The 15,291-nt window shown below is 36.9% G+C and overlaps 1 protein-coding gene across 2 annotated transcripts in view; it reads left to right on the top strand.

Annotated features, from left to right (window-relative positions):
* The first annotated feature begins 423 nt into the window (after positions 1-423).
* The window catches only part of IRF8 (interferon regulatory factor 8), a 37,861-nt gene continuing 22,993 nt past the window's right edge, over positions 424-15,291 (top strand). The window contains exons 1-2 of one of the 2 annotated variants that reach the window (XM_074286290.1): positions 424-554; positions 11,051-11,294. The gene's annotated coding sequence lies outside the window, so the exon portion shown is untranslated. Of the gene's footprint in view, positions 555-11,050; positions 11,303-15,291 lie in introns of both variants that reach the window. The other variant, XM_074286291.1, reaches the window with a different exon arrangement.

Below are 15,291 nucleotides of genomic sequence, written 5' to 3'. Positions count from 1 at the left end.
GACCCGGCTGACCCGAGTCACTTTCGGCCATGGCATCCCACCATCCCACCCCTTGAAGCCCGGGACCCCGCCGTCCCACGCCAGTCTGAGCAGCCAGAGCCGCCCACGGGCCGCCCCTCTCAGTCCTCAGGAGGCTTGGGCTCCAGGAGACTTGGATGCGGAACGGGGAGCTCTCAGTAGGAGGGGGAAGTCCCCGCAGCCACCACCACGGTCACAGTTACGGCCACGGCTGCCTCTTGGACTGCACTGTTTCTCGGAAAAGCAGCGCTTAGAAGAAGGGTTTCCGCATGGCGGGCACCCATTGGTCCATACGTTCCCCATTCTTTGGCAGCCATTGGTCCCAGTCCCCGTCAGTCCGGTCAGGGGGCGGGACGGTGGGGACACTCCCCGAGCTCATATACAGCCCCGCCCGGGACTACTGTCACCCTCCAGGCCTCGGGACTACTGTCACCCTAGAGGCCTCAGGACTACCCAATTACTCGCTAGCTCCCGACTACTGCAGCGGGGAAAGTTGCTCCAGGCTAGGACCTTTTTCTGACGCTGCTGGCTAACAGGTAGGGACCTTCCTCTCCCCCTTTCTTCTGAGACTTTCCCAGGAAAAGAATTGACAATGGGTCCTTATCCATAGACAACTCAAGCTAGTGCCTCCTAATATAATGGGCAGAATAAATGACCGTATACACATGTATTTGGAGACAGAGGACCTGTGTACCAATCTTAGCCTTTCTGTTCTTATTCCTCTTGGGTAGAATGAGGGGACTGGTGTAAAAGCTCTCTCTAAATGTGCTTTCCAGTTTAGCCTATAATCTGAGGCTCTCCTGAGAGAGGTCAAACGTCCAGAAAGAGGAAGGGTATAGTCTTATTATCCTTTGGTCCGATTAGACATAGAAAATAACTGTGGTGAGTTCTGTATGTCACATTTTAGGAGGAACATTGACAAGCTGGGGTCCTCCAGAGGAGGGAAACCATTGGATAGTGACTATTCTTAGTATCATATTAGATAAGGTCTGCTTGGAAAAGATGGAAATATTTAATTCAGAGAAGAGAGAATTTGGTGATGGTGGTGAGCATAATCATGCTGATACTAGGTGAGATCTGCTGGGAAAATTGGAAATTTTTAGCTCAGAGAACAGATAATTTGATGGTGGTCAATATCATCATGCTAATAGTGAGATCTGCTGAAAAAAACTGGAAATCTTTAACTCAGAGAAGAGAGAACTTGGTGGTGGTGAACAAAATCATGCTAATACTAGGTGAGATCTGCTGGAAAAAACTGGAAATTTTTAGCTCAGAGAAGAGAGAACTTGGTGGTGGTGAACAAAATCATGCTAATACTAGGTGAGATCTGCTGGAAAAAACTGGAAATTTTTAGCTCAGAGAAGAGAGAACTTGGTGGTGGTGAACATAATAGTTGTCTTCCTTTATTTAAAAGACTTTCTGAGGATGTGGGTTTTGATTTATTTTGTTTAGGGAGGGTTGGGATGGGGGGGGGAAGGCAGAAGAAGAAGCAAAGATTGGGAAATTGCAGAGGCTAATTTAGGCTTCCTATCAGGGAAAACAAAAATTTCTAACAATTAGCACATCTATTCAAGAATGAAATGGGCTGCCTTGAGCCTTGGGTTCTTTTTCTCTTAGACATCTTCAAGCTAAGATCGGATAATCATTTATTGGATAATTGTAATGGAGATTCTCATTCAGGTAGGGATTGGACTAGTGACCTCTGAGGTTCTGGGAATCTATTTCTTGAAGCTTGGTCTATAGTCTTTGTTTTAAGGCTCTTTTTGGTGCTGGCATTATGTGTTCTATGTTTCTTTTAGCTCTACCATTCTCAAGTCTTTAAATCATTTTATGTCTCAGGACTTCATTTTCTTCATCTTTTTAAATGATCTTTTAAAAGATCTTTTAAAATGAAAGACAACTCAATCATCTTTTTAAAAATGATGACCATCATTTTAAACTGAAATTTGATGAAGAGATCTGATTAAGTTTTTCAGACCCCTTCTATTTCTAAATCCCATAATGGAAATCTCTCAACATGCCTACATACCATATTTCTTGATTCCTCTCTTTGGGCATTTAGATCAAGGATTTTGAAGTACTTTATTTGTTGATTCATACCGAAGTGAGCTCCTTGAAGGCAAGAACTAATCGAAACTTTGGTATCTTTCTCAGTACTACAGGGCTTTGCAAGTACAAATGTTTAAACTGTGTCCCACTTTGTAAGCATTCTTTAGTAACCAACTCTGAGAAGTTTTGTTCTTTCTTTCTTTCTTTCTTTTTGCTTCTGCAGCTATTAAAAAAATAATGCTTTAACTTCCTCTTTGGAAGTGGGATTTGAACTCTGCTCAGGGTTAGCAAAATGTCTTTTTAAATTACTGAGCCAGAGGAAATAAACTGCTCATCTTTCTTTTGTACTCCTGCATTCTTCTTTCATAAAGTCACAGATCATAGCAGGATAAGAGAGACCATCTAGTCCAACATCTTCATTTTATAGATGGGGAAACTGAGATAGAAATGACCAAATTATTTGCCCAAAGTCCTAAATCTGTATTTGGGGTTTTTTGACTTTGTCTAAGATTTATTCCTCTATTACCACATATCCTTTGAATGTCATTCTTCTATTCTTTGTATATTGAAGAAAACTCTAATAGACCTCCATGCTGTATCTGGTTAAAAACTACCCATACCTTTCTGACAGTGGTCAAAGGCTTCTGATAAATGCAACTGGCTTAATGTATCTTTCCTACTAGGTGGAAAAATCCCTTCAGAGAAGATTCCCATCAACTAATTAAATAATATATATTTTTTTGAGGTTGGGGAACATAGAGTGGCTTCTGGACCTCTATGTGTCCACATTGTACTGATGAAATGAGATGTTCCCATTCATGGATGCCTTAGACCCAGTCAGAAATTTGTGGATCAAAAAGGCATCCTGGGCATTGCCTGTTTTTTGGACAAGATTCATTTGAAGCTGGCAAGTGGTGTGTGTGTGTGTGTGTGTGTGTGTGTGTGTGTGTGTGTGTAACAATATCAAACACTTTAAAAAATGAGGCAGGTAAGTCCATTTTGTAGAAATCTTTCTAGTTTGACAACAGGGGATAAAGAACCCTATTTGTTCTGGTTGGATAGTGGAATTTGTAGCTGATCTTACTTAGATTTGGGCAACCTAATGCCACTTTTCTAAGTATGCTTCCCAAGAAAGTCTGCTTTAGGGAAAAGTGTTGCCAAAAGGAAATCCCCAACCCTCACTTGTATTTAGTATCCTTGCTTATGGCTAATCATATGGTGATTTGTGATGGAGATAAAAATGAAATATGGTATTATTCTCTTCCCTTCCTCAAGTATGACAAACTAAAATAAGTGGGAAATTGTGCCTCAAATCCCTATCTCTCTTTGAAGGGAAATTGCCATAGAGATTAGGGGATTGGGAAAGAAAAGTAAGACTTGGAGAAATAATCACTCTTTCCCTACATTGCCTAAGCATATATCTTTTAAAAACTCAGTTTTGTCTACATACTTCCTCATTTTCCCTATTCTCCCCCTACCTTAAATATCACCGAAGTGATTTTCATTGTCTAAATGATCCTTTGCTTTTATTCACCAATTCCTCATCACTTGGTGGAGTTGATCTGGGATTTCTTTCTTTTTTTTTTTTTTTGTTCTTTTTTTTTTGGTTTCTTCGTAATTTCTTTTTTTCTTTTTTGTTTTTTTATAAATTTTTATAATTATAACATTTTCTTTGACAGTACATATGCATAAGTAATTTTTTTAAAACAACATTATCCCTTGTACTCCCCTCTGTTCCGAATTTTTCCCCTCCTTCCCTCCACCCCCTCCCCTAGATGGCAGGCATTCCCATACATATTAAATATCTTATGGTATATCCTAGTGATCTGGGATTTCAAAGACTGTGTCTATGAAGTTCAGATTTTGATAGGACCCTTTTAGCTGGAGGAGCATCAGATTCCAGTTGTGTATTTATTATGCATCTGTTGATTGAAGAGCAGTCTACTTAAATTCAGAGAGCCCCCTCACCCTAAGGTGGGCCACTAGGTGATTCACTTACTTCTTCTACCCCCCAGCAACTCATGAACATCATCTGTATGCCAAGGGACTGTGTTTCACTGGTTGAGGGGGTGGCCCCATTGTTGAAATCATGTATTACTAATAATTATTTTAGGGAGTTTTCAGATGCCAAATGAATTGTATTATTCGATCTTCCTCATGATGGAATTTAGACCCAGAATGAACCTTAGAAATTTAAGATCTTGCCCAACACAGATGAGGAGACTGAGGTCTAAAAGGGTGAAATGTGACTTGACTAGATATTGTAGGAGTTAAGACCCCGGTCTTGGATTCCAGAAGCAGCATTTTCATTGCTGCATACCTCCTTCCTATATTTAATGTTCTGTCCTTTTTTCATCTCCTATCTTAAATAAATTTAAAGTTGTTATATAAAAATGAACATACTTATCTGGTACAGGTAATCTTTCTCCATCTCTCCACTTCTTCACATGGCTTTCTGAACTTTGGATAGAGATCCATAATTAGAATCTTACTGTTACCAAACTCTAGACTTTTCTCCAGTAGTGGAATGGATATAAAGTTCAGAGCAGGGTGGCTTACACTGGGTGTTTGAGAAATGTTTAATCTTTCCTCCCCTTCCTTTCCTTTCCCCCTTGCCTAGATTCATGAAGGTAATTAAGTAGTAGGGTCAAGATTTGAATCTAGGTTTTTTTCCCCCAATTTTGGATGGTTGAATAGCACAGTGGATAGAATGCTGATCTTGGAGTCACTTATTACCTGTGTGACCCTGGGAAAGCCATTTAACCCTGTTTGCCTCAGTTTCCTCATCTGTTAAATGAGCTGGAGAAGAAAATGGCAAGGCACTCTAGTGTCTTTGCCAAGAGAACCCCAAATGGAGTCACTAAGAATTGTATATGACAAATTCAATAAACAACTTCTTTTCAATTTAGATCTCTTTCTAATAAGTTGTGTTTCTCAATCTTCCTAATATTTCAATTGCCTGAATTATTACAGAGTCTGTTCCATCCAGGGACCCTATTTTTTCTCCTTTTTCCACAGTAAATACTATGGTATTAAATACACTGCCAAGATTCATATTTATCAATCTGATTTTAGGTCCTTTGATTTATGTCCTGGGCTCCCTCCTTTCCACCACAATGTAACAATGATTTCCTTTGCTGAGTTTACTGCTTCTGATCAACTTTTGTGCAAAATCACTCAAAATGATGTTTTGATTTAATAAGATATTTCATATATTTAATAGTTGGAAAGTACCTTACTTGCTAATTTCATCTAATTGATGAAATAGTAATTGATTATTTTAAATAAGAGTTTATCTACTTTAAACTCTCTCACATTAATAAAGTCCCCAAGAGCAAGACCTATTTTTGCCTTTCTTTGTATCTACAGCGATTAGCAGCACCTGTTGAGCTCTAAGCACTTACTAAATGCTTGTTGCCTATTGCTTGCCTGACAGCACTTTATAACCATTATTACCTCATCTGAGACTTGGTTGTTTTTCCCAAGGAGAGAGTGCTTGATGGTCTGTGATTATAGATCGATACCTTTAAATTTGGCATAAGCTTTTCTGAAGTAAAACTGAAATTGTTCTTATCAGTTCAAGAATGTTGAGGGCCAAAATAGTAGGAAAGAAGCTGAAGCAGTTTCCAAGCTTTTCTGGTACAATAAGAGGGAGGAATAGGGGAAATTATATCCTCAGTCCAAAGGGTACCTGATAGAGTGAGTGAGTTACGTTTTCTCAGACACACCTTTGCTGTTTAGTACATGGATTTCCAAATTGGATAGAACTGGTTTGATCCTAGATCTGGCAGATTTGTAGGGATGCAGATTATTTCTAGATAGGACTTGGCAGGTATGAAAAATTATCTTGAAATTAAGGAAGAGGAAGTTACTTGTAAGCACATGATCCTGTTTCTGAATTGTTCCTGCCAAGGCATTGGATTAATGTTGGCACATAGGTAAATTTATCAGTACTCCAAATAGAATTTTCATCCTGACAGTTAATAAAGGCAATAAAATAATAGGATTTCATTGCAGGAAATGCTGTTTCTCCCAGCATTTGGAATCCACTTTGGAATCAGAAGATTTATCTCTGAATCCTATACCTTAATAGGAGATGTGGATTTAGGCAACTCACCTTACTACTTGATACTCCTTTTTTCCTTTGTAAAAGGCAGGTTGTGACAATAAAATGAGGAACCAATGTTACCTAAAGAATTTCTTCACAAAACAAGATTCTAAACAAGTTGAGCTGGCTCCTATTTCTATCATATTCTATGGCTTCCAAAAAGCATTCCTCTCAACAAGCATAGATGAGGGAGGGAGGTAGCTTTCCATTTTATAAGTGAGCAGAGTGAGATCTCAAGAGGGGAAGTGACTTGCTTTCTAGTGTTGGAACTAGAATTTCAAAACAGTTTTCCTCTGACTAAATCCAGACCTTATTCTTTTGTCCAATGAAAATTAAGATAAGTATGTATATGTGCTAAAAATTTGAATCTTGCTTCTTCCTTTTATTATTCTGCTGTAGTGTAAAGGATACTCACTAGACTGGGAGTCAAGAGATCTACTTTCAAGGTTGGATTCAACCAACTGTTGTATGTCTTTGGCCAAGTCATCTTATTTTCCAATTCCATTATTTATTAAGTGCTGGGTAGGATGGGATGGAATGGGGTGGTAGAGGTTCGATTAGCTCAGGAGTTTTTAAACACTTTTTTTTAAGTATCAAAATATTTTTCACTTCTGTGTTCACAAAATCTCTGAAATCCATTAAGAACTCCTGGTATTCAGGTTTGCTGAGTGGCACAATGGATAGCATACCACCTTTAGTGTTAGGAGGACCAGGATTCAAATCAAGTATGATCCTGGACTAGTCATTTAACCCTGTTGCTAGGAAAAAAAGAACTTTTAGTCTTCAGACCATCTAAACTTTCAGAAAATCATTTAGAAAGACAGGCAAAAGTGATATAGAAATGCTAATGACTTTAGATGGCTAATTTAGTAAAAGGAGGAAGCAAGGAGCTTCAGTTGTATATTGCTTGGTTTCCTCTCATCATGGAGTCTTCCAAAGAGCAATAATTTCTAATTTTTTTTTTTTTTACTTAGGCAATTGGGGTTAAGTGACTGTCACAGGGTCACATAGCTAGAAAGTATTAAGTGCCTGAAGTCAAATTTGAACTCAGGTCCTCCTTACCTCAGGGCTGGAACTCTATCTAGCTGTCCCAACAATTTTTAACTTTAATGAAGTCCCCTATGAGATCTTTCCTTATTATATACATTGTGTATTCTGTTTCAGAAGGATGTTTGATTTTGTTTTATTGTTCTAGCACAGCTCCCCTCCATGATGCTGTTCCCTCAGTAACAAAAGACACTGTCTTTTTCTTGGCTGTTCAACTGGCTGACTCAGTCAAGCTTCATCTAAAAGTTTATAGTTACAAAACATAGTGTGCTGAAGAATGTAATCCTATTGGAAATAAGACTGCATTTAATAAAATTGCAATATTATTCATACTTTCATAATACTTTTAAATTTATAAATATCTTCTGGATAGTCCCACTAATGCATGTATTATTCTCATTTTATAGATGAGGAATTTCAGGGAAATAAGCTAAGATCATACAGCTACTAAATGTTGAGTCTGGAAGTTCAGCGTTCTTTCTATTCTTCCATATCACCATATCACCCCCACACAGGATGATTTTTTTGAAGTATAGAGACCTTCATTTTATTGATATGGAATTTGTATCAATTATTCAGTCAGTCATTATCACTCTTGCGGATAGAACACTGTTTCTCTCTGGGAGAGAGTTGAAGTCTTAGTCTTTAACCCTTAGGAGGTTGATATCTGGCAAAGAAAAACAACAGAAAGATTGAAAAATGACATATGGGATATATCCCATATACATATATATATATATATATTTATATGTATATGCTAAGGATAAAATGGTGCTAAATGAAGTACCCTCTGTAGCCCAATTGGGAACATCACTGCTGATAGAGAGAAACAGAGAAACCCTCAATGCAAGGCTAGTTGGTGACCCAACAGAGACTGCATCCCTTGGTTTTTAAATTCATAAAGCAACAGAGTGGGATGAACTAAAGTTTTCATATGAGTTGGACAAAAGTACCTTTGGCAGAAATTTGACCAGAAATTCTTTGTCTTCTCATCCAATATAAAATGACCTTTTAATATAAGTGGGCCTTCAGGCTACAGAAAAGTGGAACCTTTCCCTGAGGATAATGGGCAGTGTCAACTTAAGGATTAGTTTACCTCAGATGGGATTCAGTCATGTTTTGTGTTGTACTTTGTAACTATTGATTATTGCCCATCAGGAAGGCAGGGAGAGGTTATATTTTACTCCACAGAACATATTTTATGTTATTTTCTGGGTGGGTGTCTGGCTAACTGTCTAGGGGATTTCCAACTGTTGTTTTTGTAAATGATGATTGTAAGATAATAAAGCATGGTTGACACTCTTATGGTTCTTGGGAAAATGGACATGTCCTGGCATGGTGTTTAGGTTCCAAAGACTGTTCTTATAACAGATAGATCTGAGAAACTGGAGAGAGTCATTCCTGTTTTTTTTTTTCCCTATGGTTGGTTTGTAGCCCAAATTGCTTATGCTAAAGAGATTAATGGGTTTGATCACTAAAAAGACAGTTGACTCTGTTATTGTACTAAAGCTATGCCCCTTGGTCTTCTTGGCCAGTTACCTATCAGGTACATATGATTGGTTTTATAAAGACATAGAAAGAACAGGTATTTTAAAATTATAATCAACTTATTCATTCCACAATTCTCTTCAGTAAATGTTTAATAAGCTGTGTGCAAAAACAGTGTGCCAGACCCTGGGAATACAAACACAAAAATGAAATAATTCCTGACTTCAAGGAGGTTTTATTCTATAAAAGGGGAGGCAGAGGCAGTATTACGTGTACACAATTAAGTAAATAAATGTTAAGTAAATACTAGCAATTGGATGGAATGGGGTAGGATGGAACCATGTGAGTTGACTGGATTCATAGGTGTCCTTTGCTGTAAAGTTATCTTGGTGACTTGTGTTTTTAATAAATATGCTTAATACCTTACAATTAAATCTGACAGGAATGACAAAATCCTGGATCTGAATCTTAGTTCTGCTTTGTACTATGTGATTTTAGGCAACATATTTTACTTCTCTGGAACTCATTTTCCTTTTATGTGAAGTGATAGGTTTGGATGAGGTGAGTTCCAAGGTTCCTTGCCACTCCGATTCTTGTAATCTATAAATTGTGGCTCTGATACTTGTTAGCTTTGTGTTCCTGGATCAGTCATATCATCTCTCTTTCCTCAGTTAGAAAATGGGAGTAATAATTGTCACAGTGTCCGCATAATAGGGTTACTATTAGAATAAATGTCTTTTTGTGAATATCATAGCATTATATAAACATGATTTAATATTACTGTTCCAATGGATCAAAGATATTAGATAGAATATGTCATTATTGGAAGAGAAAAAACCCTCAAAATCTCATGTTCTATGTGTTAGATCAATGATATAATTTTGGTAAGTCAAGGACAATATTTTATCCTGTTTTTGAATTATAATCGATTTATTCATCCAGTAATTCTATTCAGCAAACATTTATTAAGCACTTACTATGTCCAAAACATAAAGATAAAATTGAAATCATTTCTTCCTTCAAAGAGCTTACATTCTCTGGTGGGATTGAGTGCGGATACTACATGTACACAAGGTAGTACATAAATATAACACAAAGTAATTTCAAGAAGAATAGATCACTAATAATTGGGTGGAGTGAGCAGGGTTCAGCAAAGCTCTTCTACAGGAGGCAGCACCTGAAAGATGTTCAGGATTCTCCTGCATATAAGTAAAGAATGAATGCATTAAAAAAGATCATTGGATCTCAGATTTGGAGCTGAGGCTATTAAGTCCAATGTTCGCATTTGACAGTTGAGGAAACTGAGTCCCAGAGATGTTGGAACTCAGTTGTTGCCAAAAGTAACACAAGTAGGAAGGTGAGATTAGCATTGGTTGACAGACTCTAGGGTTTTTCTCTTTAAGTATAAAGGTAGCTTTCCCACTCTTGGGTTAGAATGGACCAAAGGGGTGTATGCTATGTTCATGGAGGATGAGCACCTCTGATGTGAGCTCTTTTCAGGGCTGCTTATCCACTTTTGGTGTCTACCTTCACCTCACTCTCACCAGTAGCACCGAATAACTGTAGCATGCCCAGCAGCCATATGCCAGTAAAACTGTTTTGGCAGACTGACTAAATCAGGTTCAGGATAATTGACAGGCCTCAAACTATTAGTGAGTTGGGTGTGTTTACCCAAATTTTGTGAAGACTCCCCTTCCCCCTCTGAATGGACTGATGAGAGTAGTTTGTTCCAACCATCATGAAAATAGTTGTGGAGTATTTAGAGCTTGGTCAGGCATTGGAAATGCCAAGGTTATTCACTGCATCCCAGGCCATCTTGACTTTTATCTTTCCACTAGATTTTGATGACCCAAGAAGAGAGAAATTGATAACTCTGTGCAACTGTGACTCATTTTAAATCCAATTCGTTTTCAAGTCAAGACATCACTCAGGATTCACTAGTCCTCTTTGAATATAAAAGACTAACAACAACACAGTAGACTAGAGTACTTAGACTTTGCCTTTGTCTATAGTTTACTACAAAGTCGATAAAACTTGAAAAATTAATATTTTTCCTTAAAAAAATCCCAAGAGAATTTTCACACATTTGGAAATTTGCCATTTTGTAATTTGTAATATTGACAATTAAGAAGGAGATTTCTTGTTTTTGTTGAAGCATTTGATCTCTTAGGGGCAGCAACTGTCTCTTTCCTACAGTGACTTCTCAGGTTTCTGGATTCTCCCTGTTTCTGATGAAGAAAGTTCATATGCTTCCCAAGCTCAGATAACTCCATTGTCTGATATGGCATTTCTTTAGGAAACTGGCTGACAAGTATTTGATCTTTGATTTCTTTCCTTCAGGATGTGTGACAGAAATAGTGGAAGACGGCTCCGGCAGTGGCTGATTGAACAAATTGACAGTAATATGTATCCTGGACTCATCTGGGAAAATGAGGAGAAAAGCATGTTTCGGATCCCTTGGAAACATGCTGGCAAGCAGGATTATAATCAGGAGGTGGATGCTTCTATTTTCAAGGTATGGAGAAGCATTTCTTTCCTAAGGAAATCTGCCTGAATTGGGATCATTCCTCAACTGAGAGGGCAGGTTGAAATGTTTAATAATTAGTTTTCTTTAAATTACTGGGTCTTCCAGTTTTAAAAGAACCCAGAACTTCAGAAATAACATTTTCTCCTCTTTCTTTCTCTATTGTATCTGTGGCATATATTTTGAAACCAAGGATCTCTCATTTCATGAATATGTTGGTATTTCTTCCACAGGTAGAGATTACAACCCATCCTTGTTTTCTTATGTATTACTTGTTTGTGTGTTTCCCCAAATCCTTCATGGAGAACTCATCTAATACCCTGGAAGATGTTCTTAATTCATACACTTGTCTCTTATACCATGAATAATCTTCTGCTTTCCCAATTACCTGATGATTAATTGATAGTAGGCTAGAAAAAACTCATTGAGAAATATTTCTTGGTTCCTAATTAAAACCTGATGTACATTTGAATTATTTCAGTGCTAACTACAAATGGCAGTACTAATTCTTTGGTATGTTCATTGAGTGCTTCCAAATAACCCATCATTATCAACTTACTGAGCAAGTGTGGATCTGTATTAGTAGAGTTTTCCATCTGAGAGTTTCCTATATCAATAAAATCTTATCTATGAGGTTAAAAAAAGTGTAAGGCATTGTGTTCAGCTTTGCCTCAGATACAAAAAATGGATGAATCATGGATCTTTATCCTCATTATTATTTAAGGTTCTTGAGCTAGATAGCAGTCTGATTCATAAAATCATGAAATTTAAGTTCTTGGCTACAATTTCTTTGTCTTTGTATCAATAATCTTAATCCACACTTTTAAAATGCTTTATAATTTATTAAATGATTTTCATAACTACTGCTCTGTGAAATAGTTACTGCAAATAATGTTATTACCAAGACACAGATGGAGAAATACAGTCTCATGGGGGGTAAGCCATGTGCCTAAAGCTGAAAAGCATTATCAGGGATAAATATGGAACATGAATCCAGATCATCTGACTGCTATTACACCATATAGTCTTTAATTGAAACACAAAGGATGGATCTGTGCTTTTACCATTTTGTGGACTTAAGAGTAAAATTTGAATCATTCAAAATGAATATTTATTATAACATTTTTGGTAATATTTATATAACTTTTATATAATATTTTAAGGTTTCTAAATTGCTTTTTGCTAGCCTGGGAGGTATGGAACCAGAGTATTTGCTATTGTCATTCTGTGAGCCATAACCATGCCCAAATTAAAAGATAGGGTGCAGGCCCTTTTTACTAGTGTTTCAGAGTTTTTTGAGCCATAGGATAAAGGAACAAAAACGACTATATAATATAGCACCTTTAAGCCAGATGGGGAAAGTAGAGTGCAGAAAACATGACAAATTTGAAGTGAAGTTGGCAGTGGGTTCATCTGGTTTCCTAATTCTCAACTCTCTCTTATGCCATTACCACATGTTTCTAAATCAGCTCCCTCTATATCAAGGAATCTTAGTCCTTTTTGTGTCCTAGAAGCCTTTCGAAATAGATTGGGGAAAGCTATGACCTTCTCAGAAGATTGCTTTTAAATACATACAGCAAAATACAGAGGATTGCAGAGATGACTCATTATATTGAAATAGTTATAAAATATAAAATAATAATAATAGCTAGCATTTAAGTACTCCATTAAGTCTTGCAATGCTCTTTACAAATGTCTCACAGACAAATACAAATACTGTACTAATACAAAATGTATAATGTACTGTGTTATACAATTTATGATGTATATACAAATATTATCTCATTATGCAAATACAAATATATTATACAATACAAAATATATAACCCATTATGTTACACAATGTATTATACAAATAAAAATATTATATTATATGATACAAAATATGTGTAAACCATTATGATACATAATATATTATACAAATATAAACATTATCTCATATAAATTCAAATATTGAATTATACTATATAAAATATATAACCCATTGTGTTACATAATGTATTATACAAATACAAATATTATCTCATGTTATACAAATACTATCCCATTTTATACAAGGTCATGGACCCCGAGTTGAAAATCTCTGTTTTATGACAATAATATAGTAACAACCTTTTGTAAACTCTATTGTATATAGGATCCTGTGTTGGGCACTGGAAGTTATACACATTTTATATGAGACATGGTTCCCTGCCCTCAGGAAATTTACAGTCTACTGATCTATTCAAATATCAATAGCTATTTCCCTGTTCTCACTGGTAGCATTTTTGTTTGCTTGTAGACTTTTCTGCCAGTTGAAATGTGATATATTCCTTTATAGGGCTGAGCTGAGATTATATATGACAGCCAAATTGTCAACCAATCTAGAATTATTGGCTTTAGAGCTAGAAAGGGATTGTACAGTTGGTCCAGGTAACCTATTTTACACAAGAAGAAACTGAGGTCCAGAGAGAGGATGTACTTATGGTTAAACAGGTTTTCTTACTCCAAATTCAGAGCTCTTACTGATATAATAACTAATGAGAATTGATGAACCCACTTTCACATTGTCATATGGTTGGTACCATGTAGATAAAACATCTGATAAACTTTACCTAATGCTTCAGTATTGAGATGTTCTAAGATAAATGTTAATAAGTCAATCTCATGAAGGCAGTGACCCTATTGTACTTAAACTTTTTAATCTCACCCATTGCTGAGCATTTGTGGATTCTTAGTTGGTATGGCTTGGATTGAATGAAATTTAGAAAGTAGACTTTGGTCATTATTTCTTTGGACCTTCAGGATATCCCCGGGAAGGAGGAGGTTCAAGCGTTGTTTTAATTTCACAAATGAGCATCCTGAAGCCCACAGATGCAAAGGATCAATGCTGTCTTCTGGTTCCAAGTTCTATAAGCCTTCTTCTCTCTAGGCATTCTTTTTTTCATCTGTAAAATGAGGGGATTGAATTAGGTGATATCTCAATTCCCTTCCCCCTCTAAATGTGTAGGTATCATTAGGATCTGAAAAAAGAACATCTATTTGTTTTGCAGTCTGAAGACTTAGGTTCTACTTTCCTCTCTAATCCTTATTATCCATGTGATCTTGGGTCAATCAATGAACATTCCCAAGATGGTTTCTTCATCTGTAAAATAAGGAAATTGGTTTCTGAGACTGCTTCCAGATCTAGATCTGTGACTCAGTCCTACCCTGTTGTTATTATTATTATTATTATTATTATTTTTGAGGCTGTCATGGTTAAATGATTTGCGCAGGATTATACAGCTAGTAAGTATCTGAGGCTAGATTTGGACTCAGGTCCTCTGGATGACTGGGACTCTACATCATCTAACTGCCCTTGTACCCTGTTATTTTGCAGATGAAGAAACTGAGGTTCAGAGAGAGGGAACTCGTTTCCTGTAATTACTTGAGAACTAGGTGATACAGTGAATTTAATTTTGGACACAGAGTTAGGAAAGCCTAAGTTCAAATGTGGCCCAGGTAAATGCCTGGGCAAGCCACTTACACATATTTGCCTCAGTTTCCTTATTTGTAAAATGGAGATAATAATACCTCATACCTCCCAGAGTTATTCTGAAAATAAAATGAGTTAATATTTACAGAATTATTTGGAAACCTTCCCCAAAATGATATATAATGCAATATATGTTTTATTGTTGGTTAGTACAGAACCAGTAACTCAAATTCAAATCCTTGGGTGCTAAATCTGTTGCTTTTCTTATATATATGTCTTCAAAGTCAGAACACCTCTAGAGAGTAATCAGAATAGAGAATGCTGCCCTTTAACCTTAAATTTCCTTGTCATATTTGTTTATTTAACAATGCCAGTGTTACAGCTCCATGTCATAAGGGCTGTTGCAGTGCAGAGAGATATTGAGAAATAACTCTGACCTGTTGGGGTTGGGACTGGGCTGCATGGACTGTCCTGTCCTAGCTGTGTGAGGATGGGCAGGTTCCATTCCCTCTCTGGGTGCCAGTAAAATGAGGGTATGTGACCTCCCAGTGCTGGAATCACTTTCAGATATGGTAGCCACATCATCCAATTCTCTAGATGGAA

The sequence above is a fragment of the Sminthopsis crassicaudata genome, chromosome 2, assembly GCF_048593235.1.
Source record: "Sminthopsis crassicaudata isolate SCR6 chromosome 2, ASM4859323v1, whole genome shotgun sequence".
NCBI lineage: Eukaryota > Metazoa > Chordata > Mammalia > Dasyuromorphia > Dasyuridae > Sminthopsis > Sminthopsis crassicaudata.
This window is presented reverse-complemented; position numbering and strand designations above follow the sequence as displayed.